The following is a 26,240-nucleotide window of genomic DNA, read 5'->3' on the forward strand; positions in this document are numbered from 1 at the left end:
GAGGAGGAGGAGGAGGAGGAGGAGGAGGAGGAGGAGGAGGGGGAGGAGGAGGAGGGGGAGGAGGGGCCAGGAGATATCTTTTTTCCTATTTGTATGTATGTATGCTCTTTTTAAGGGGACAGCAGCCATTAAGAAGGGGTTTTCCTATTGTCATTACTACAACTGGCCTGCGGTGTAGGTTTGGTAAACTCAACACGTTTTGGCATAGGATTGTTATAAAGTTTACCGGTTTGGGTTGCCTCCAGAATGCATCCTCCTCCTCTTCCTCCCTCTACTTTCCATTTTGTGAAACGCGTGCTTCTTAGGAAACGGTTTCCTTTCCTGACTTCGGGGTTAGAGCATGTGACCCAGGTCCATGCACACCCTTGGCCAACCTCAGTGATTTGGGAGGGTCCATGTGAACAAAGCTGGTCCCATCAGAGGAATATTAGGATTTGCTAGAAATGCTGAAATAGTGCTCTTTTTTCCCCTGGACCAGAAAGAGGAAATACATAGGCCAAGGAGATCGGTGATATCACTTTAGCGCGACAGGAGGAGTCATCTTTAGGATGAAGTGGCCTCACCGAAGATAGAACAGAAAAGCAAAGAAAGGGGTACTTGGTGACAGTGTTGAGTGACTGGATTAAGCCTCACTTGATATTTGCCATATTTCTGGGTTTTTCACTTCTAAATCAAAAATCCCTCTTTTTTGTTTAGATCAGTTTGAGTTGTGTTTTCTTTAACTATAACGGAACGCATTTCAACTGATGCAGTAACAAGAACGGGAAGGCAAAGTGGTTATAGGGTAGGGGTGGGGCTGGGAGTCAGTTATGAATTTACCATGAGCATGACATTAACTGGGTGTATCTCCCTTACCCAAGGGCAGATATCCTAAGCCTTTACTCTTCAGAGATAAACATGAAGTCTCTGAAATCTCTACCCTCATAAAAATAAGCATAAATATTTCTTGTTTTGTTGTACTGAGATGATTAAAGCCAATGTTTTTGTGGGAAAAAAAGAGCTATTTGCTTGTGTGAGTGTGTGTGTGTGTGTGTGTGTGTATACGTACACATGTGAGCACAAGTACTGAAGGCGAATGGCATGGTGACTGGAGTAAGTGTGTGCCATTGGCCTCTATACATTTCTCATGAAAATTCCAGCAGACAGCAGAGAGGAAGCTTGCAAGGAGATAGCAGTGGCCAGAGGTGCAGGATCAACTAACTGGAGAGCTGAGTTATGCCGCAGAATTGAGTACAAACTGGAATGTAGAGTGTATGAAATTTAAAAAATTAATGATTATATTTACAGATAAATTGCTTTTTTTAAAATCTCTTTCACTGGAGAGATTTTTAAAAAGACAAGAGGGCCAAAAGTCATGTCATTTAACAGGCATCTAAAACAATATTTTCCTCCTTCTCTGAGGACAGGGTCACCCGAGCAATTTAAGCAGAGAGAAAGGCAAAGCCCGGGGCCTGTGAGGGTCTGAGGAATGAACGAGAGCTGTCAGAAGCACGCAGAAATGCAGAAAGCTTTGCCTTTCTTGGCATTTATGAAACCTGGTGGGATCGTGCTCATAACTAGAATGCAAGCAGTCCTATCAGGGCATTAGAATTCAAGAGAGCTAATTTGGGGGAATTAAAAAAAATCTAGTGAGTATGGTATTGAAGGAGGGAATACTAAAGCCCAGGAGAAGGGCGGGCTGCTGGAGTATCCACCATAATTAAAGCAGATTACAATTGCTCTGAGAACAGAAGAACGCAAAGAGTAAGAATATCCAACGTGCCTGATCGAGACTGATGGGACAGAGGCTCTGTAATGGCAGTGAGGAAATTGGGAGGGAACCCTAGAGAAATTTCTCATAATACCTATTCTTTTTTTTTTTTAAAGAGGAAATGATAATTATGACAAAAAACCAGAATGAATAAGCTGAATAAAGTAGCTAAGTTGAAGAAGAGGCATTTGTACCTCATACGGGAAAGCAAGCAAGACCACTAATATGAATCCCAATCAATGAGGTAATACTCTGTTTTTAAACTCTTTTAAAATGAGGGGCATGAAAAAATACTTTTAAAATACTGACAGTTCTGTCAGAGTCACAAAACAGGAACAGTTTTTGAACAGGTACCGACACATTTGGAAATCAACAGATCTGGATGACAGACACAGGGTGGCTGCTCAAGAAAGCAGGGGACAAATTTAGACCCACTGATTTTTTTCTCTCCCCAAGGAGTGAGAAAAAGAATGTGGAGGTTTTAAATCTGTTTGATACTTTCCCTTCCTTTTAATTCTAAAGGAAATACATCAGAAAAGTTCCCTGTGCTTTCTACCTTAATGATAAAATAAAATAGAACACACTGGTCAAGCCATTAATGAAAACTCAGGGATGTTAATGAATCAGCAGACATGGGAACTGCGGAAAGAATGGAATGACTATCTACAAGACTATGGAGATAAACCTGGAAAATACTCCCTGAAAGGCTTGGCAAGACCACCTTAATGATATTAAAAATTGTCCCATTGAATTCAACACGTTTGTCAGAGTGACAGGAAGATCACTCACAGAAACGGCTGTGCAGCAGACAGTCCTCAGCAGGTCCCCCTGATGATCTCAATGAAGAAAGCACACATGTTAATGAGCTGCCATCTCATGTTTGCGGACCGGCCATGATGTACAGAGCGTTAGCTAATCTGTATGGGCAATTCCTACCATCGAGAAGTGTGCGGTCTAGTTGGAAGCAAGGGAACACATCCATAAAAGTAGCTAACAGTGTGAAGCAATAAACAGTAAGTGCCCTTCAGACTCGGGAGGCTAGAGCACAGATGGGAACCAGAGCTGAGGCCTCGGATATAGGAGACCACAGAATTCTAGGCGGGAGTAGAAAGGCAGAATAACCCAATATTAGTATTTTCTTTTAAAGGATGAGTTACGAGATAGCAAGGAGTTTATCAGTCTGCCTCAAATAGAATTCAAAAGTGGGTACTGTTATATTACCAAATAAAGGAAATTAATTGAAAATGGATTATAATCCTGAAAGTGAAATATGAAATGGTGAAACTTTAAGAAGAAGACATGAGAAAATATTGTCATATTTTCATTGTTTTGGGGAAAGCAAAGATTTCTTAAACTGGATACAAACAATGCTAACCATATAATAAAAGATTGATAAATTGAAATGTTTCTATCAATCAAAAGGTTCCATTAAGAGAAAAAAGAGACAACCACAGACTGAGAGAAGATATTTGCATATCTATATTTATATGTACATCTATTTGTAAACAGATGTAAAATATCGGGTAATGAACTTGTATCCAATATACATAAAGACCTACAAAACAATAAAAAAAGGCAATTGTGCAATAAAAGACATGGGCAAAAAACTTGAACAGGCACTTCATAAAAAATGATTCCAAATGGCTAATATGCACATGGAAAGGAGGTCAGTAGGATTTATTAAAAAGAAATGAAAATTTCAATCATAGTGAGATACTACTACACACTTACCAGATTGGCTAAAACTAAAAGGACTTACAGCACCAAGTGTTCTAAAGCTGTGGAACAATGGGATTCTTATGCATTGGTTGCTGGTTGGAATATAAATTGTTTCAACTAGTTTGGAAAACTCTGAGTTTCCATGAATCTGAATACTCACACACCCTATAACTCAGAAATTCTACTCCTCGTAATAAACCTAAGATAAATAAGCACTTATGTTTACAGAAGGACATATCCAAGAAATATTCATTGCAGTTTTATTCATTACAGCCAAAGAAAGAAGAAACTATTTGTCCCTCAATTTAAAAAAATGAATTAGTAAATTAGGTTATATTCACGTACAACTCTATAGTGGCATTACATTATGTTGAGTGAAAGAATAACATTCATTGAAGGAAGCTAGACACAAGAGTACACACTTTACAAATACATTTATTTAACATTCAGAATAAGCAAAACTAATCTATAGTAATAATGGCCAGGAGAGCTGCACATTGGGGAGTATAGTCTGGGAGGTGAATGAAAGAGGTTTCTGGGGGAACTGATAATGTCCTGCCACTTGATTTTGATAATAGTTTCTCAGGTAGATACATAGGTAAGAATTGACTGAGTTGTACACTTAAGATTTGTGCACTTTATTGTATGTCATTCACACCTCAATAAAAAGGTGGGTAGTGGAAAATAAAATTGAAGAGGAAATTAAATGAAAAGAACATATATAAAGTGTCTCATAACAGATTAATAAATATTTCTCTTTTTTTTTTCTATATCTTTTTAGGATGTGGGGGTCTGATTGTGGAGTATGGTCGAATAGTAGGATGAGGAATATGGATTCTGTTTTGTAGGCAGTAAGAAGCATTGCAAACTTTTTGGAAACAATTGGTGGTTTAAGAGGATTAACTGGGTAGACATATGCAGGAAAAAAATTGGAAAAGAGAGAGAAAGAAAGGGGCAGATAGAATCATTCAGAAGTAGCTAGGAGGAGCGCCTGGCTGGCTCAGTCAGTAAAGCACGTGACTCGATCTCGGGATCACGAGTTCAAGCCCCATGTTGGATATAGAGATTACTTAAAAAAAAAGAAGTAGCAGGTAGGAAAATGTGGCAAGAGTATAGTCAGTGTGTGCATGAAAGTTGGCTTTCCAAGCGTGGGGTGCAATAACCAATCAATTTTAATTTTTCAATAAATTGCTTGAAATACCATGCACATTTATTTTCAGGAAGTCCAGTATTTCATTTTTGAGGTCCACCTCCCTCTGCATTGTCCAGGAATCAATCCTGAGGGATTGTACAGTTGGAAGGATGACAGAAACATACCACACTTCAGCTGCAAGATGTCACTGTTGAAGACTGGGCCTGCATTTGCAGGGATGCAGTGGGGCCTGCTTGCCTTTCCTGGGGAATCAAAATAATAGCTTTATCATTTGATGTCATTTGCATAGCCATTTTATTCTTCAAATCCCAACATTGTTTCAGGGTGGCTGGATCCAGAGGGCCTTCTACACATAGGTATAGACTGTGCTGGAACCAGTTCTCCCACCCAACCTTTGGATGGGTTGAGCTCAAGTCATGAGCCAGGCCCCTTATTCCTACTTGTAGATTTTCCTTCAGGGTTTTTGGGGACCTCTCCTAACAATGGACATTGGACAGGGCAGCTATAGTCTAATATGAGAGCTAGCCATCACTTTGAATCTCAGAGAATCAGAGAGCCTTGATCTTATAAAAATTGGTCAATTCCATTTCCAGAACTCTCTATACTCTAGAATCCCAGAAGGTGCCATCTTTCCAAGCCACTGTTTTTCACTATGGGCCTTTCCCTATGGCAATAAGTCTTCACCCTTCTCTTCCCACATTTTCTTAACAAGAGGCTCACTTAAGTGAAGCCTCTCACAATGATGAAAACCTGCCCCCAGAGAATTTGATGTTTTTATCTGTGGGCAGATAAGCAGTTGAAATAATTTCTAAAATTCTACCATACCAGGTAAGCAGGGTGTTATATAAATAGACTTTGTTAAAAAAAAATAATAATAAAATTAAAATTAAAAAAAAACCTGAACTAAACTCATTTATTTCTATTTAGTTTATCATAAGTGATTAAAAACTGTTATGTCTCATACGCTAAAACAATAGATGGCATATTTTAGATAAAGGACAAATTAAACTAGGATTTAGATATGGCTATTTAAAGAGGCTAAAATAAAAATAAAGTAAGCAACAGGAATTGATATGTACAGATGGGATAGAGGATAAAAACTTGGAGCTGGAAAAAACTGAGTTCAAATCCTGGCTCTGCCATTTATTAGCTCTGTGACCTTATGGAGTTTATTAATTTCTCTGAGCCTCGGCTTTCACACGTAAAAACAAAATATCTTCAAAGAGTTGGTGTAAGGATTTGATGAGACAATGCCTGTGAAAACATGGTTCGCATACTCAGTCCTACAGCAAAATGTCAGTCACTGTTTGCAAACCGAAATCTGCCCTGAAGCAGGAAAGGAAGCTTCTTAATGGCTGGGTCTCCAAGTCAGTAGCAAAGCCGTATTTGTTTATTCATTTGCCTTTGTTAGTGATTTGGAAAATGAACCAAGTCAGATAAAGGTGACAGTAAATTGCCATGTTGAACTTGTGAAGTAATTATAGGATAATCGTGATAGATAGTTTTAAAAGAACATAAATTGCTCTGAATCAGTGATCAGTTGCCCAGGCCCACCATAGCCACACTGGGAGAGGTGGCAGAAAATGCCTCAGAATTAGAATAATTAGAGACAGCCCTATAGTCCTGGGGGTTCGGTGCAGGACACAGAGACCTCTATCTTTTAAAAGCCTGGGCTACCATATCTGCATCTCCCTTAACACCATAAGGAAAAGGAAAATGCAGATTGGATCCAGATCAGGAAACTTCCAAATGGTTATTGGAACAAATCGATCAAGAGGCTAAAGAAGTCCGTGCACCTGGGCTGAACGGTGGCAGGGCTCTAGGCAGTGGAATGTGACAAATGTCTCCAGGTGTTTGGCGTGGGGATACAGTATGTTAACCGAACAAAGGACGAACAATGAAGCCCAGCTGATAGTAGGGAAGAAGAACCAGACTCCGGCTCGGTAACACTTAGACTTGAATTTAGGACATAAAATTGACTTTTTGACAGTGGGGACTTCATGGAGGAGTAAGATTATAGAAAATAGAAAAATCACCCACAAAAAGATGAATAATCACCGTTTCCTAGAAAATCTTGAAATTATTTCTATGCTACATGGAATTTGGGGAACTATGCCTCTGATTTACCAAGGTTTTTGGGTTTTTTGTTTTGTTTTTGTTTTAAACTGGAAACACAAATGGTTTGGTTTTTACTCTTTAAGGTATCACGATAATGATTGAAAAGCTACGGTCAGAGAGCCTGAGACGCTGGGAAGTGGTGTCTGAACTTTGCTTTTACAGTCTCTCTAGAAGGGAAAATTGTAGTGAAGTTTTTCTCTTCCTGCTCCAAATGTGCATACCTCTTTCATTCATTGTACAAGTGAACAAAGAGAAAGGAGTTTCTTCTCTTGCTTTAATTCTTGGAGCTCTCAATATGAAGTCGAGGATCCTGTCAAGATCCTCTCCTCTAAAGGTCTTGAGTTCCACCCCACCTCAGCCCCTCACTCCCACAGGTAGTCTAGACCTTGTCATTGTAATGGCTAAAACCCTGGGATAATCTCATTCCCAGGCACTCGGTATCCCCTCTTATCTGTGCAGCTCACTCTGGCTGGTCCATCTCCAACAATTCTTTAACCCTGTTGGGATCTCCAATCTACTGATTGTACCAACTTTTCAGTATCCCTCTCCCCCTTGATGACCTCCCCTTCCTCACTGCCTAGCTTAAATTCCACGTTCCGTAATCATTCCCTTGCTCGTGCCCTCACTTTGCCCCATCTCTGCCATCTCTCCTGCAGTCTGTTTTCATTGTGAGGCTAGAGTGCTCTTTTTAAAACTTAAGTGAGGTAAGTCAATCCTTGCTCAAATACTCCAATGGTTCCTTATTTTTTTTCTTATCAAAAAGCCAACAGCTACAGTAGAAAAGCTTAACTTGGTATTTTCATATAAAGCCAGGATTCTCAAATGGGAATGAATGCTCTCTGCTTGGTAGTTTTCTGGTAGAAACAAATGAAAAAGGTTTTTAGAGGAAAGCACCCCAGTTTAGAGTTGTTTGATTCCCAGAGATGAAAATCACTTAAATATAAGCCCACGACAGGAAAAACAAAAAACAAAAACCAAGAAACTCCAACACAGAGGAAAACCAGCTATAAGTGACCATGCGCTGAAACAAAGACCAAGAGTCTTAATGACTTCAGATAGAATTTGGTAAGTATACAATATAAAATAAAAGTATACACAAAGTGTATATAATGTTTAAGGAAATAAAAGAGCAAAAAAATGAGTAAATTTCCAAGAGTCCTTAAAAATCCCTTAAAAATTTTTGGTAAAACAGGGGCGTCTGGGTGGCGCAGTCGTTAAGCATCTGCCTTCAGCTCAGAGCGTGATCCCAGCATTCTGGGATCGAGCCCCGCATCAGGCTCCTCTGCTGGGAGCCTGCTTCTTCCTCTCCCACTCCCCCTGTTTGTGTTCCCTCTCTTGCTGGCTGTCTCTCTCTGTCAAATAAATAAAATCTTTAAATAAATAAATAAATAAATAAATAAATAAATAAATAAATAAATAAAATAAAAAATAAATATTTTTGGTAAAACAAAAACAAAAAACACCCAAAATTTACAGATAAAAATATTATTGCAATTAGAAACAGATACCAATGGATAAATGACTAGTAAACGGAAATGTAGATCTGGATAAATTATTAAGAAAGTTTTCCAGAGAGACAAAAAGAAAACATGAGAGTGGTTAAGAGTCATGGGAGACAGAATGAGAATCATAAAGAGAAGAGAGGGAATGAAGGAGTGGTAATAATCAAAGAGTTAGCAGCTTGGAATTTCCTGAACTGAAAAAAGAGATGCATCTACAAAGGAAGCAAAAATCGTAGCAAGCTGTGTAAATAAGAAACATCCACATCTAGACTTAGTACAGGGACGCTGCAGATTATCAGAAACAAACAGAAAAATCTCAGTAGCAGCAAGTGAGAAAAAAACACCTGGAAAGAAATGACAATTTTACTGACAGCAGACTTTGCATCAGCAATAATGGATATACCATAAAAGTAGGTGCAGGGGGAGTGTGTGGGGGTGTGTGTATACACACTCAAAATAACTATACACATAGAATTGTGTACCTTACAAATTATCTTTTGAAAAAATGAGAGCTTGTAGGATAAACAAAAGCACATTTATCATTAGCAAATCTTCATCGAAGGGACCTCTAAAGAACATTCTCTTCTCTTCAAGGAGAATAAAAATAAGCCCAGGAGGAGTGGTTGCACTGTAAGATAAAAAGGTAAACAAAGCTTATTAAACTCATAGACAACTTTAAAAAGTATGTTTTCTGTCTTTATAAATTAATTTAAAAATAAGAATTAATTTATAGAGTTCGAAAGACATAGTATTAAAATATCAGGCAGTACCAGCATGAAAGTCATGGGGCAGGTCACAGTAAAAATGTTCTAAGTTCTTCATATTACTCAGGATAAGACATTCTTAAATTGATACTTCATTAAGTTAGCTTGCATGGGAAAATTTCAAGAGTGACTTTAAAATTACAGAAATAGCATGCATAACTTTTAAACTCATAAAAGAGAAAATGTAATAATAAACATCAACATTTTATTAACATAAATAATACATTTACAATAAAACATTTAACATTTATTAACATAAATAATACACATTTAACAAATACATTAACTCTCAATTACAAGAAATAAGAATAAGAAGAGGCAAGATGGCAGAAACAATCTAAAGTTATCACAGTTATAATAAATACAAATATGTTAAATATGTTTATTAAATGACAGAGTTTGTCACATTGATTAAAAATAAAATCCACTGATATTTTATAAGAAATACAACCAAGGTTTAAAGATAGAGAAAGGCTGAAATTGAAACCATGAAAAATAGTAGGCAAATGCTAACCACAATACAAGTAGAAGAACAGTATTAGTGTCAAACAAAATTGACTTTAAGATAAAATAATAAACCTTATTTGGGAGTAAAAAGATTACTTCCAATAACAATTTTAATTTAGCAAGAATTATAACTATCCCATGCTTGAGTTGATCTAACAAAGTAGCCTTGAAAAATGAAAAGGAATTATTGATAGTCTAAGGAGAATTGGACAAAATCCCCACTGTAGTGGAAGATTTTAACATACCTCCCTCAATTATTGATCAAGTCAAGTAGACAATACATTAGTAAAGATGGAGAATAATTGAGCTCTATCATGAGTGAACATGATTAAATGAACATCTATAGAACTCACTCTAAAAAGACACTACATATTATATTCAAATACATGTGGGATCTTTATAAATGTTACCATATATTAAGACATCAATAAGTCACAAAAAATTTCAAAAAATTGATATTATATAGATAGAGGCAATTAAATTAGAGGTCAATAACAAAATAAATGAAAATCTGTACATTTTGGGAAATTAAAAACATATCATTTTTCTAAATTACTCAAGGTCAAAGCAAACACAATTACAATGTAATATTCACTTATAACTCAGTGATATTGATAACATTACATATCAAAACATATGAAATGCAGTTTGAAACAGACTATAAAGGTCATTTATAATCTCAGATAATTATATTTTTAAAAAGTCTAAAAATTAATGAGTTATATATTCTATTTAATAAGCTAAACCAGTTACTCTCAAACATTCAAGTTTCAGGGCTGTAACACTCTTAAAAATTACCAAGGGCTTGGGCAGCTGGGTGGCTCAGTTGGTTAAGCGTCTGCCTTCAGTTCAGGTCATGATCCCAGAGTCCTGGGATGGAGCCCCCTGTCAGGCTCCCTGCTTCTCCCTCTCTCTGCCCCAACCCTCCCTCCCCCCACAATGCCTGCTCATATGTTCTCTCTCTCTCTCTCTCCCCTCAAATAAATAAAGAAAATCTTTTTAAAAAATCATCAAGGGGCTCCAAAGAGCTTGGACTTATGTGATTATAACAGTTAATATTTACAGAATTAGAGATTAAATGAGACATATATTAAGTCATTTAAAAGTAATAATAAATCCATCATATATTAACATTATATTTTAATAAAAATATTTTCCTAAACTTAAGTATTTAGTGAGAAGTATGGCATTGTTTTATATTGCAAATCTCTTTAATGTCTGACTTCACAGAAGAAACCTAGATTCTCCTATCTGCTTCTGCATTCAATCTGCTATAATATATTAGTTTGGCTGACGTATGTAGAGACTATCTGGCCTCACACAGACATGTATTGGGAAAAGGAGAGCATTTTAAACAGCCTTTTTATATAATTGTGAAAATTTTTCTTTGATACTATGCCAAATCTCCACTAGTGGTAATCTTTTAAAGGTTAGTTGCAATGTGGAATCTGAAACCACATCAATGAATCTTTCATGGTCCGTTACGCTAAGATCTGTTGGTATGTCTTGCACTTTAAATGAATCTTTTACCCATGCGTGATTTTGTAATAACATGTATTGATAATCTGGAAAATATTGGTATGCTGAGCTACAAAGATCTTCTGAATGTTGACATATTTCATTATATGAAAAAAATACACTTATTAATAGCACCACTGATTTCATTGGAACAGCCTGTAAGTATTGGGAAGCTGTCAAGCTCACAGTGATGGGTAACAATATTAAATTCTAATTTTACCCGAAGGCTCAAATTTTAACACTGGTAATACATACCTTCAGTTGTTTTCAGGCTCATTTCATTCATTTTTGAGAATATGTCTGCTAAATACTAAAAGCCGAGTACCCATAGTCTGTCTAGCTCTTTCAAGTGAAAATGGTGTTCCATGATGAGAATGGCTAGTTGAGCTTGCAACTCCAACAATCACATAGTGCTTTTCCTTGAGACAATTAGCATATTTACAATGCAGCAGGAGTGTTTTATGTATAAATCTCAATTCAACAGAGTATTAAAAAGACATGTGATCAAGGATCAAGATTTAATAAAATTAATAATTTTTACTGTTTCATTAAAGTCATTCTTAAGTGAAATTGGCATTGATTTTTATAGCGAGGATGCATTGGTGAGTAATACAATGGCCACTGCCTTGATTTGTGTTAAGGTGCCAGCAATTTTATCCACCTTGCCTTTTACACTGCTAGTTCAAGGTAACATAGTTAAAAAGTCAAATAACATCCTAGTGTTACCATGAAAATAGTTTTGAGCTTACCTCTTGAAAATTTCCCAGGCACCCCTCGAGAAGTCTATAGAACACATACTGAAAACCAAAAAGTTAGGCCAAGACTTAATGAACTACGGTCTATGGGCCAAATCTTGTCCCTGTTTTTATAAATAAAGTTTTACTGGAACCCAGTCATGCTTGAGCATGCACCTGTTGCCTAGGGCTGCTTTCACGCCACAGAGGCATGAATTGAACAATTGCAACAGAGGATGTATAGCTCACAAAGCCTAAAATACTTACTATCTAGCCCTTTATAGAAATGTTTGCCAACCTTAGAATTAGGCTATAACAATACCCTAAATCCTACAAAAGTATTTGAGAGATATAATGAAGATCAGAAGTTAATGTGAAATGAAAATGATAATATAAAGGATGAACAAAGACAAATGCTAATTCTTTGAAAGGACTAATGAAATACAAAAAATCCCTGGCAAGATTGATTTTAAAAAGTGAAAAAGAATACTTATATCAATACTAATAATGATAAAGGGAAGGCTGAGATATGACGGAGATTTAAAACATAAGGGATACATTTGAATAATTTTATGGTACTAATTTAAAACTATGAATAGAATAAATATCAAGAAAAATCTGTAATGCAAAATCTGACAAAAGAAAAAATAGAGCCCACAGGTGGTTTTGCAGACAAGTTCTGCAAAATATTCAAAGAACAGATTCTTCCAAATTTAAATTTTTTTTACAAAATAGAAAGAAGGGACTATTCTCCAATTTTTTGTATATAAAGCTAGTATTACCAAAATTAAAAAAAAAAGACAAGGGTAAAAGAATAAAGGAAAATTACAGTCTCATTCCATTCATAATTATGAGTTTGACAATCCTAAACAAATTATTAGAAAACTGCTTATAGTACTTTATGAGAAAGAATAACTCATCCTGAGTTATTATAACCAAGTTTAGTTTATCCCAGAAATGCAAGGAAGATTTGGGTTTAGGAGTTTGATCAACATAATTACTTCAATAATAGATTAAAGAATAAAAACCAGTATGAATTTTTTCAATAGATACAGGAAAAGCATTTGATAAAATTTAATAGGCATTTATGATTTAAAATCCAAGCAAAATTCTTAGCAACCTAGGAGTGAAGGGAACTTCCTTTTTAGAAAAATCTATAATAAACATCAACTGTTAATCGTCAAAAGTTAGAAGCATATGCTTTAATATTGGGCAGTAGACAAAGGTTTTGCCAAGTCTAGTCAACATTCTACTGGAGGGTCTAGCCAGTAGAATAATCAAAAAGAAATGTTTTAATAAAATTAAATTAAAATTGGAAAAGAACAAAGAGAACTGCCATTATTCTCAAATTACATTATTTTCTATGGAAAAAATGCAAAGTAATCTATAGAGATATTTGCAATTGATATAAAAAAAATTCACTCAGATGGGTAGATATACAACCAATATATAAAAATAAGTTACATTATCTATACATGGGCAACAAACGGAAGACATACTTAAAGTATGTCAATATGCCATTTATAATTTTAACAAAGTATAAAATACCCAGCAATAAGTATAACAAAAAGTCTAAGACTTGTTTGGGAAAAAGTTTAAACTTCAGTGAAATACACAGAAGATCTAATAAATGGAGAGGTAAACCGTGACTTTAGATAGGAAATCTTAATATTTTGATAATTTCGGTTAGTCCCAATTTTAACTATAGTTTACTGCATTTTAAAAAAAATCCAAAAGGAACTTGATACGGTGATTTTAAAATTTACAAGTAAGAATAAAGACCCAAGAATTGTCAAGACCCTTCTGGAGAAGAAAAAAAAACCCACACGAAAATAAAACCGAAAAGTAAAAGGTTTTGCTCTTCTATATATCAAGATACACGGTAAATATATAGTATCTCAGTCAGTGTGTTCGCACAGGGAGAATCCAAGCGAGCCGTGCAACAGAAAAGGGAAGTCCGAGACACAGCCACACTTACACGGAAGCCTGGCAGAGTTTGCCAGAAACAGTCACCGAGACGCGTGGTAGAGCAGCTCAGCTGAGACGTGCGGGTCACGCGGTACATGGTGCTTAGACTGTGATCCATATGGACAAAGAATGGAATGAATCTCTACCTCACTTGTTCACAAAAACAAGTTCCAGACAGATTAAAACTAAACAAGTAAAGACAAAACTTTAAACGTCTTAGAAGAGCCTGTAACACAATTTTGTTGCTGTAAAAACAAACACTATGAGCTTACTATTATTCATCAAAAAGCACTATAAGAAAAGGGTAAAGACGACTAGAAGATATTGTAATACATATACTGGGGACGGAACTGTGTCCTCCCTCCAGATTCATATGTTGAAGCCCTAGCTATCCCTGCCCCACTGTGATAGTTTTTGAAGATGGGTCTTTGGAAGGTACTTGGGGTTAGATGAGGTTATGAGGGTGGGGACCTCATGGTGGGATTAGTGCTTTTATAAGGAGAGATACCAGAATTTGCATGTGTGTGCTCTCTTTTTCTCTCCCTGCACATGAGGACACAGCGAAAAGGTGGGTGTCTGTAAGCCAGGAAGAGAGCTCTCACCAGAAACTGACCATGCTGGCACCCCGATCTCAGACTTCCAGCCTCCAGAACTGTGACAATCTTCTGTTGTTTGAGCCAGTCTACAAATTTTTTTTTATGATAGCCCATGCTGATTAAGACAACATATAACCAACAAAATATCCTGAATATATAAAAAATTCTTTCAAGTCAGTAAGAAAAAGAAAGTTCACCAAATTAAAAATGGGTAAAATATTCGAACAGACCTATCACAAAGAAGAAATACAAAAAGCAAACATGATCTATAAAAATGCCCCAAATCATTAGTAATACAAATTAAGATCATGATAGAATTTGTATCCAGGAAACTCGCAAAAATTCAGGCTGATATCAACTATTAGTGAGGATGTGACACACATGGACATACTTTGCTGTTCGGACTAAAAATTGGCGTGATGAGTTTGGGAGACCACATTGTGAAATCCAATATTCTCATACCCTAAGACCTGGCAATTCCTTACCTTGACCAAGTTGCCCAACAACAGAGAAGTTGCCGTGGCACCGGCGCGGTCGTTGAGTGGAGCCAGAGTAGCTGCAGGAGCGGCAGGCGAGGTCAGCGAGCCTGGTCTGACAGTGCTGTGATGTCAAGAGACTGGGAAGCACTGTCCGAGAGAACTTCTGGCACATGTGTATCAGGACATATTTAAATGACATTCAGGGTGGCTCCGTGGGAAGAGGATGATTAAAGAAATTGTGGTATAGTCACAGAATAGAATATTCCATAGCTTTGGAAACAGATGAACTCTAGCTCAGTGCATGAATCGTCACAGACACTTGAGTGTTTGCAACAAAATCAAGTTGCAAGAAGCTGCATTATACCAGTCCCATTTTTATAGAAGTCATTGCAACTCCAGGCAAAACATGAAATTCAGGACAATATTCTGAGATTGTCTTACAAGATTAAAATACACATTTATTGGGCATTTACTATGTGGAAGGCATCATGTTATCTTACAGGATTCCAGAAATACTAAAACAGTATCTGCCCTCAAAAAATACCTACCGTGGGAGCCAAGAAACATACCTGTAAAAGGTTTTCAAGTCATAAACTTTCTTTAGAAGTGGCCATTCCCTCTGATGCAAGCACGGTGAGGAACAGAAATGTACCTTCTCCCCGGATTAATGGACCCCGGCGGGGGCGGGGGGCCTGTGCAGGTCTTCAAACAGTGAACATTTCCTTCCCTCTCTTTGACAAACTACACGTTTGCTCTAGACTCCTGTAAGCAGTTGGAAAGCAAAGAATGAATCTATATTTGATTAAAAATAACAGTATAATTGCTGATAATAATCATGATACTAAGAACAGTAACGAGAAAAGAACCCACCCGTGAGTTATTTCCATTCACATATGGATTTAAACTAAAAATCATCTCAGAAGCGAAGCATTGACTAATGTATTTTGGATATTCTTTAGAAAGAGTGGCGAACTGTTAATCTAATCATCTAGACACAGATCTGGGAAGATGCATGTGGGAAGTAAAAAATAAATATATAAAAACTGAGCTTAAGTCTTTTTTTTTTTTTCTTCTAACTGATGTTTTGCCAGTATGTTATGGGCTTCATCCGAGAATGCAAACACAAACTTTTGTTTGGACATCAAAGCATTTTTCAATTCGTGCTTAGGTAATGAAATAGACGTGTAAAGTCACAGACCCAGGGACTGCTGTGTAGCTGCTTGTTGTAGCACGACATTAAAAAAGAAAAAACAAGATAGTTATGTAGATTTAACTTTAATTCCTAAAAAAAAAAACAAAATTGGAAAGTCATCAAGAGATTGATTCGCGAATGAGAAGATACTAGCTAGCACGCAGTGTGGCTTATTCAGAGTGAATTCCACCGGATTAATCTGATCTCTTTAGACAGAGTGACATACCCGACAGATGATGGGCCACGGGTGTTGGAGAAGACAGAGCAAGGAAAAAAATATATAAGGAGATGTCAATGCCTAGGTACATTTAAAACTAGCTTCACGTTAGTTTATTCTAGACGTATGAACACATACTACTCTTCAAAACAATTCTCTCTTCAGTACCCTTTGAGGCTCAATTGCCTCATCTATTAAATGAGAAGTGGATTAGATAAGTGTTTTTCAAACTGCATGTCATGGCCTTTGTGAGGGTCCTGAAATTAACCTAGTAGGCAACAACCAGCAATTTTAAAAAACAGGAGGTAGAATAGATTAGAACGGAGACCATCAGACCTAATTGCATGTGTAAAGATAAGTCCTCTTGTATACCTTCTGTTTCGGCTGTGTACTGTGTGTGTGTTTAGTGAGATATACTATAAAATGTATTTCTTATTGTGCGTTGCAGTCACAAATGCTCCAAAGCCACTGGACTTCATGGTTTCTAAGATCCCATGTGAATTTGTTTCTCCCCTCAACAAGTATTTATGGCACATCCCATATGCTTGTAGTCCCTTCTGGCACTAGCATTTCAGATTCCTAAGAAAGGTCCCAGGGCACCCAATTAACAACAACATACAAATGTTGAAATTATCAGTATGATGTATCAGAATTCTACCATGCCTGTTCTCAACACTAAAGCACAGCTGAATGACATCACACAGACATCTAATCTATGCAGGTTCAACTATAAGTGTTCAGCAAACAGTAAATTCAAAACGTATTTACTTCAAGTACTTTGGCTCCTAAATGCAAATCGAAAAATTCATTCAGTGCTCTTCTGAAAACAACAGCGAGACAACAAAAAACAGTAATCTTTTCCAACACTGTGAGGGAAACTATTTAGAACTTTCAATTAAGGGTTGGCACATAGGGTGCCTGGGTGGCTTAGTTGGTGAGGTGCCTGACTCTTGACTTCAGCTCAGGTCATGCTCTTGGCTCAGGTCATGATCTCAGGGTCATGAGACCCAACCCAGAGGCGGCTCCGAGCTGGGCGTGAAGCCTGCTTGAGATTCTCTCTGCCTCTGCCCCTCCCCCCACTCATGCTCACACTCTCTCTCTTAAAAAAAAAAAAAAAAGTTGGCATGTAAACCCCAACCCTAAATAAGAGAAAATAGAAATATTACAGTTATGCATAATAGACACTAGATATGCAGCCCTGTGTGAGCTTCAACCACATTGGAAGTCTGTTGTAAAAGAGAAGCTTAGATGGCTGTCCTTCTTACCTCCCTTCTGAAGAGCAGAGATCAGCTTTCTTCTTTTTGTCCTCCTCGTCCTTTTCTTCCTTCTCCCTCCTTCCCCATTTTCTCCACCTGTCCCCATCCTTCTTCTTTTTGATCACAATTAAACCTTAACCATTTGTATGTAACATTAATATATACGAGTTACTAAGTCATTAATAAGAACACAGTAAGTGACATAAACTTCGTTATTGTTATCTCAGAAGTGAGGGCTTAGAGAAGGTAAGAATTTGCCAAAACAACAGAGCAAGAGAGGGACAGAACTCTCTGACAGGTAAAGCTCTGGGATCAAAAAAAAATGCCAATGACTATGACTTGAATCTATTTTTTAATTAATTATTTTCCTTATTTATTTTTGGGAGAGAGAGAAAGCATGTGCATGAGAAGGGGAGGGGCAGAGGGAGAGGGAGAGAGAATCTCAAGCCGAATCCATGCTCAGCACGGTCCCTGACATGGGGCTTATCTCACGATCCTGAGATCATGACCTGGGCCAAAATCAAGAGTCGGGCACTTAGCCGACTGAGCCATCCAGGCGCCCCTTGAATCTATTTTAAGAAAGGAATCTTCTGGTTCTTTTCCTTCTTCCTTGTCCCTTCCTCCTTCACGTTACTATTATTGTTGTTGTTATCGATGTTGTTATTATTATCATTAATCTGAGAATATTGATTGTTTCTTAACTTGGCCAATAGAATTTGATGTTATGTATTATGTTCTAGACACATTCCCCAAGACCTAAGGGGACATTTGTTCCGTTTGGGCTCATTTTCTCTTTTTTCAGAGATTCAGTATTTGTGAGAATTCCTTAATGGAAGAACCATCCTACACTATTTGAATCTTACGAGCATGAGCTCTACATGCTGTCCATGCCCAGCAAGACTTGGAAATACGAGAGGAAGACTGGAGCAAAAGACCATCATCAAGCAACACGGAAGATTCATCCTGAATGACGTGAGAAAAAACAGGTTTCCACGCAAATCAAAAAATAACAAAGCAAAGCCCTAAGGATGAAATAATTCCTCAATCAAAAATCACAGTGGCTGAAATACGAACTGACACCTGGATTTGCAGAACAGAAATATGACACCAAGAAAGATTTAGAGTCCCCTTTCAATTAATAAATCTTGGCTACTGTTGCTAACACTCAGAGTTTTGTTTTCGAAATGAGGTTTAAAGCCATATTTTGTAAAAATGCAAAATGACAGATACTTACACTTGTCCACCTCCTCCGAGCACTTTCCCTGGGATCTGCTCTGACTTGGTCTTTTCAACCGTGCACTCGCCACACGTACATTCCACCCAGGACCACTGGCCGGGGCGAGTCCACAGTGGTCAACAGAGCAGAAGCTGCTCACCTCACGCTCTTCAGGCTGAAAAAGTACCCTTTCGTTAGAGAACACTCCCTCTGGATGGTCCATCAATTAGGCAGAATATTACAACAAATAAAACCTGCACATGCCTTGCAATGACTAAAAGTTAGGAAAAAACAGAGGCGGGGCGGGGGGGGGGGGCGGGGGGAAGCGGGCATAAGACCAGAGTGAAAAGAAAGTTAGTGGGGAGAAAAATACTGTGGCTTTTCTTCTTTGCAAATTTGGAGAAATCTTTTCTTCTCCAAAGACGCAGGTCGGGAAAGATCTGCCCGTTGGCCAGGATCAAAGTCCACATAGCTTTAAATGTAAGTTTCAGGGTGGCTGTTTGAGAACATTAGGACTCCTGAAACGATTATCTGTTTGAGCAGGTGATGTCCGTGAGCTGGTCCGGAGGACCTATTCCTCTGGTCTTTTAAGTCTGAGGTCAAACATTTCACAGACTCTGCCACACGAAGTGATTAACAAAACTAAGTTGTAGCTGGTAGACAGCTGGGTGCTTATTGCCTTGTAAGCCCTAGTGGTTTAGGCTTGTCTTTGATTATAGGAGCTGACCTTGGTCTCCACAATGGTTGGGAAATCTGGGGGACTGGACAAACTGCAAATAGATTGCTCCGAGTTTCCTGTTTTCATTCAGATGTGTACAAATTACCTCAACATGCCCTTTTTTTCAGAAAACACTAAGGTCTGAAAGAAACTCTTGTTATATTGTTGCCACTTAGGTTTCACTGAGCCTGCATTATCTACTCACAGCTTTAATGACTTCCTGCTGAGAGAGGTTCTGTAGCAGTCTTGGCAGCAGGGCTAAGAATAGCATTAAATGCAAGGTTATCTAGGCATTACACTCACTGTAACATGCAATTAACTCTCCTCTTCCATTTTCATTACACAATTATTCATTAATGTCAATTTAATTTTATGCATTGTTCTACATGACCGAAGGCTGATTACGGGCCTTTTCACTCCAATATCCCAAGTTAACTGGTGCCAACCGCACTCAGGGCTGCCTAATTGCAATTTAGCCCAGACAATTCCTCCCATTTTTGCCCTCCAGTAATGGAACAACAGATCATGGCCAGGTAAAGATTTTAAGGTGGAAATAAAGCCCAAGCTACAAAACACTAAAGTTCAGAAAAGCCTTTTCCCTTTTTCAATTTAATGGAATAAAGACTCACTGGAAAAATTACATGAAGCACGTTTTTTTCTTCTTTTTTAGAAAAAGCTGACGCTTTTGTGAGCTGTGTGCTTTCGTCGTTTTAACCTGACTACCGAGGGCATAGCGGACCCCGGGTCTGAAGACCCCACCGGGCTGCTGTAGGTAAGCAGCGTCGTCAGAACGCAAAGTGCTACTGTCCACACCTGGAGATTCTGAAGGATAATGTGGGATCCACAGGAGCATTAGCTAGGAGTGTCCACGGGTTCCTCGGTTTTTCTTGACATGAATGAGTAATTATTTGCTGGTGTTGCTCTTTTAGAATATGAGCAGGTTGTGGGGTTCTGAAGTTCAATCCTCTTACAACAGCAACTGAGTGTTTTTCTGAACGGCATCCCTCAGTGATAGAAATGAAAAGAATCTTGCTTCTCGCAAAAGCTTCCGGCGCTAGTCTTTCTAGTTCGGATCAAGATAAGTTCATTAGATATCCACCTTAAAACGCTAGTAGTGATGTAGACTAAAAGTAATTCAGATCCTCGTCCGCTCGTGTCCGCGTAATTCACATCATCGTTGAATCTGCACAAACAGCTCATCATTAGCTTTTCTGGTTTTACCGGCAGACAATTGTCAAAAATTAAGATTTAAAGAACCATTAAAGAAGAAAGCATGGACTGCTCCCTGCTTTCTGGCGGTAGCTATTGTTGTTAAATCCAGCCCTTGGAAGTGTGACTCTGGGATGATGGAATCTAGTAAAAGTCGGGAAAATCAGTCTGCCCTCTTCTGCAATGGGTGACCAGATCCCTTTCCAAGGAGGTTCCGTCCTAGCTTCTTGGCAAACCCTAGAGAATCAAAACATATGCACAGACAAATGCCTCTGAGCAGTTCCTAGAGTATAATGCCCACGGCTGGGCCCAAGACTCCCCTTCTAAAAGCAACAGTAAAGCAAACAGGTTACAAATAAGCATTATGGCTCCCCCCTGCTTGCCACTCTGGGCAAAGCTGTGTCAGCATTTCCACTTGAACGCCCCCCCCCCCTTCCAGGGGCTTTATAACTCAGTCATAAAAATTAGTTCCAAGCAAAAACTTGGCATGCAAAGTTTCAGCCTTAGAGTGAACTTTTTATTTTTTCACAAATTGTCAAAGGCGGGGGGTGGTGGGGGGAGAAAAAAAGACCCAGCCCTCTGGCTATTTTTACTTTTTTTTTCCAAGGCACAAAAATAGAAAACAGAAATGTACTGGTTGTGCACTTTTTTGGAACTCTTACAAAAACATTTATAGGCCATTACGAGGCATGAGTGTTCTTGGAGTACTCCAGGTTTTCCTGACAGATGATTTTATACAACTAACATGATCGGGGCTGTGAGGTGACTTTTCAAAACTGTTGTCTGTTGTATCTCTTTCTTTTCGGTCACATGGAACAGATCTGCCTTATAAGCGGGCGTGACGGTTCTGATGTACACAATAGTGAGTCGTTGTGGTCTATTAGCTCAATAATCCGTGCTCTGAAGTATCCGTCAATATAAATTTAGCCAATAGACCGCAGAGACTGGGAAGAAGCTTCTAGAGTTCGCAGAGCAATTGCAGTGTGTTCTAACAATCTCTAAATATGTAGGAAAACAATCGGGCCGGCGTGTGAGTTCTGAAACTCCTTTGAAAGCAACGGGCCAAGTTCCCACTCGATGTAACTCTAGGGGAGAATTAAATAACTCGAAATAGCAGCACTCAAAACTTAATTAACATGATTCAGGCGGAGTTGTGCAAGTTTGGTGATACAAACCGCCAGTGGTAATAGAATCACACTTGTGGCTAACCGTGACTCACCCCATTGTTCGAAAATACAGATGAGGTCCCCGAGTGGCTGGGGATGTTTCGACACCATATGGGCTATGACAACTTGGTACAAGCAGCTGACAAGTTAGGGACAGTGGCAGTGAATTAAAAATGAGGCTCACGCAAACTTACTGAGCTTGTCATTTTGTCAAAAACATCATGAGAGAGTTTATATTATTATTCTTACCGTCACTATTATTTGTATTCAGGTTGCTTGCGTTAAGTTACATGAAGACCAGAACCACTGAACTTACCCCCCAGCCCCCGCTTTGATTTTACACTTAATTTATATGTTACTAATAGCCAACTGCTGTCTAAAGCCTTTTGATTCATGCTCTGTTTGCTTTCCTTCTGTGAGGTTTATGGTCAAGGGACCTAATTTGCTGGCTTCATTATAAACTGCATTTTGGACAAAATATGAACTAATGGGGTTGAATTTAGGCCCTCAACTTTGCCTCAAAAGTCAGACCATGGCTTTATAACAAAGAGGTATTTAGCGGTGTCATTGGAGCATTTAGCTTCCTGAAGTTCACATATGATTAGAAGTTAAATATCTAAAAATCCATTTATTTGCTTAATAACACTGCTAAATTGAACCCGTCTGTGGTTTCTGCATTATAAAGCCACTAAAGGACTCTTTTGAGGTACTGTGTATGTGATCACTAACTTAATAGATTTCAACCAGCACCACTCAAATCAAATCATCATTCCTCATGGATTTTGCACCTAGTATAGCAATGCCCTGTGTCAGACACCAGGGGACGCGCCGTTTCTCATACTTTCCTTTATGATCATGCTGATCACGTTGTAGTTGAATTATCTGAATCCCGGGCTGCCCTCCCCCCCGCTCCCCAGTGCCTGATGGAACCTGTGTATATGTGTATCCCGGGGCCCACAGCGTGGAGCCCATGGTAGGGTGAGCCCTTTCTACGTGCAATGGCTCACACCAACTGAGCGCTTTAAGACGCGCCAGGTCCTATTCTAAGCTTGGGATCTGAAAAACTTTCTAAAATCCTTCCTAACAACCTAATGAGGCAAGTCCTGTCATATTCCCCATTTTGCAGATGAGAAAATGGAGGTACGCAGAGGAAATCAGACCCCTGGCCAAGGTCACATACCAGCAAGGGACATGGCTGGTTTTCACATTGAGGCATCTGTCCAAAACGCTTGGCTTCCCAACTCCATCCTCATCTGTGTCTCTCCGTGTGCCCTGAAGGTCTCTCCGGCAGAGTGCTCGTTCTTGAGGAGATGATACCTGGCTGAGCTGATGGGCTTCGTGGTACCCACGTGGGTAATGAAGGACCACCTGTGATTAGGAACTAAAGGTAAGGCACACGTAGTGGGTGCTGTCAGCACCTAAGAGGACAGCTTTCAACGTCTGTTAGTCTGCTCGTCAGTGGCTTCCCGGAGGAGCTGTGACTATTTTTGAGATTTGGAGGCTGTTAAGGCGTTGGGTAGGTGGCAATGAAGTGGCCGTTATTTCCGAGGTGTGTCGGGGGGGGGCGGGTAGGAAGGGGGGAACAGAGTTCATTCTGGCAGGACAGGCAAACCGGGCAAGGGAATGGTAGGAAAGGTCGTCTAGATATACAGGGGTCTCGGCAGCCAGGCTGGGAAACAGGAATACAGTGCAAAGACAGCCCGTGATCGTATGGCTCCGAAAATCATCTCCTTCCAGTTTGTTCGACAACCTAGGAAATGAGAACCGTTCCCGGGAAGGGCCTTGCTGTTTCAGCATGGGAGAGAGCCACAGCGGACCCCTCCCTCTGCCCCTCAGCAGCTGGCCCCGCGTCCTGCCCCAGCTTTCCCGGACCGCAGCGCGAGGGCCGCCGGGGCGCAGGATGAGTTGGACTCCAGCACCGGTTCAGGCATATTTGGAGGGGGTTGGTGTCCGAGTTTACCTGGCTGGCGGTCTTGGATCCTGGAGACTGTATCAACGTATGCATCTCTTGGATTAAGGATTCAGCCTCCCATGTTCAGACACCAAGGATCTTGGCTAAGTTCAGTGACTCTTCCCCTGTCTCCCCACAAAAAGCATTTAGCCAACCTCAGCATCTCTCATAAAATCTGGTCCAAAAAGTATATGTGCTCTGAAAGGCTCATGTTGATATACAGCTAATAACAAGATAGCACATCATAAAACAGTCATCAAGCATTCAACCGGGGAGCACCACACTGTTGGAAAAAGATACCCACATTTGGAATTGCACTTGAGATACTCCTCTTGTGCTGAATTCTCTCTGCCAAATGGGGGCCCAGAGCACTGTAGATTTCCAAAACAAGCTCTCTCCCAGGGGCTCCAGGTGATCCGGGCCTCGGACTTGAACTGGTATATCCCATGACATGGACCAGATTGCAGACTGTTGACATTTCAGGTGGAAGGTGTTTTGCTGTAATCTTTTAGATTTTTAAAGGGTAATTTTTTTAAAAGATTTTGTTTATTCATTTGAGACAGAGAGAGAGAGCATGAGCAGGGAGAGGAGCAGAGGAAGAGGGAGAAGCGGACCCCCCCTCAGCAGGGACCCTGACCTGCGGCTCGATCCCAGGACCCAGAGATCATGACCTGAGCCCAAGGTAGACGCCTGCTCAACCATCTGAGCCTCCCAGGTGCCCCGGGGGTAATGTTTTTAATGCATTCTATCAAAATGTTTTTACAACTAGGAGGATGTATGTTTTCACGTGCCTTAAAATAATAGAATTTAGTATTGGAAAGTATGCCCCCACCTCATAGAATCCATTCCTTCTCATTCGACAAACGAAGAACAGTTAAACCCAGACAGGCTGAGTGACCAGCCAGTCCTGAAAACAGGCATTACACCAGGATCTCCTGACTTGTACTCCCGTGCTTTCATAGCTCCCTGTGCTCTTTCCTGATTTATCTTTGAGGTCGTTCAGATGATTAAGGCTAATTAGAGAGAGTTCTCGTTGGTACGGATAATTAGCAGAGAGGTACCAGCTTTGAGTCAGAAATCCTAGGCTGCAGTCCAAGACCTTACTACCTGAAAGACCTAAAGGAAATCATTTAACTTTTCTGATCCTCAATTTCCTCATCTGTAAAATGTGTATATTAACAGTACCTGGTGCCCTAGGCTATTAAGAGCATCAAAGAAGACACTACCTGGGAACTTGTTTAATGGATCATAAAGCACTCTGCAAATCAAGTTGTAAAAAAGCATGAAAATACGATTTTAAAATGTGATAATGTTTATATTGACATAGTTTATATCTGTGTATAATTTCTCTCCTCCCACTACCCCCTAAAATAAAAAAACAAACAAGAAATTGGTTTTAGAACAGACTGCATTCCTGCCAAATTTTGATTCTAAATTGAGTGCTCTTGGAAGGTTACAAGGCACAAGAAATGGCACATTCTAAATCATTCCTGTGGAAATACATCAACATGCTAACAGTGGTTTTTACAGGGCAGTAGGAATGTGGGAGATCCTTTTTTCCCCCTTTTTAAGATTCCTTTCTATTTTCTCAATTATTGATAATGAAAATGTATTAGACTCGTAATTAAGCGAAAAGCATTTAAAAATAAATCCGGTGGCGCGTTTGTAAAGGTCTCTATTTGATAATGATAATAATTGCTTCCATTTATCCATTGTTTACTGTGTGGCGTATCCCTGACATATATCGCTTTATTAAATTTTTAAAAAGTCCTGCCTACATGGTAAGTATTATTGTTCCCTTTATAGATGATCACCTGAGTGAGATTCAACCACCCAGTGATTTTTAAATCTAATCTCAGTGAGATTGAAACACTTGGCAAGACCGCACAGCACATTCCACGGAGTCTCTCGGATTCCAGAGCCCGCATGCTTGCGGCCGGGCCACGCCGTGCTGCCAGGCTGCGAGGGAGACTCGGTGTTTAGCCTCGGTGCTCCCGCTAAATAACGGGGCTATAGCAGATGGCTGAACCTCAGTGTGGCAGAGCCCACCGAGGCCTGGCTTCTTTTGGGTCAGGTGAAGTGGCTTCTGGGCCTGCTTCTGTCGGTTTGGGGCTGGGGCTTGAACTTCACCCAGGCCTCTCTCTCTCTCTGGACCCTGTGCTTTTTCATCATTAAATGAAGAGCTTGGGTTAAATAAATGGTTTTCAAACTAGTTTTCGCTGTAGACCTAACCCACTTTTTCAAGTGAAATTTTCATTGCCTGGTTCCTGGAGCGAGGGTCTCCTTGGCCATTAACATCCACGAGAGGAGACCCCGCCTCAGCCCACATGGGGGAGAGGGGAGGGCGGGGAGGACAGTTCCCAGAGCCTCACCCCCTGGACCCCGCAGCCACTGGGGAGCGATCCTGTTTTGCCTGTTCCACACTTCACCGATTCAAGCAGAAAATTTAGCTCTTTACCTTAATTTCCACCAAAAACAACAGCAACAACAGTCACGTGGGTCTTTGG

At 39.4% G+C, this 26,240-nt stretch overlaps 1 long non-coding RNA gene across 1 annotated transcript; it reads right to left on the minus strand.

Moving 5' to 3' along the window:
• Positions 1-3,886: 3,886 nt before the first annotated feature.
• On the minus strand, positions 3,887-15,564 carry LOC148109174 (uncharacterized). The gene is made up of 3 exons (XR_015726205.1): positions 15,378-15,564; positions 8,725-8,870; positions 3,887-4,864 (listed from the first exon to the last, which is right to left on the minus strand). It is a non-coding gene; the product is annotated as an uncharacterized LOC148109174 (long non-coding RNA).
• Between the last annotated feature and the right edge of the window lie 10,676 nt (positions 15,565-26,240).

The sequence above is a fragment of the Ursus americanus genome, chromosome 12, assembly GCF_024610735.1.
Source record: "Ursus americanus isolate L20-20 chromosome 12, mUrsAme1.1.p, whole genome shotgun sequence".
In the NCBI taxonomy this organism is placed as follows: domain Eukaryota; kingdom Metazoa; phylum Chordata; class Mammalia; order Carnivora; family Ursidae; genus Ursus; species Ursus americanus.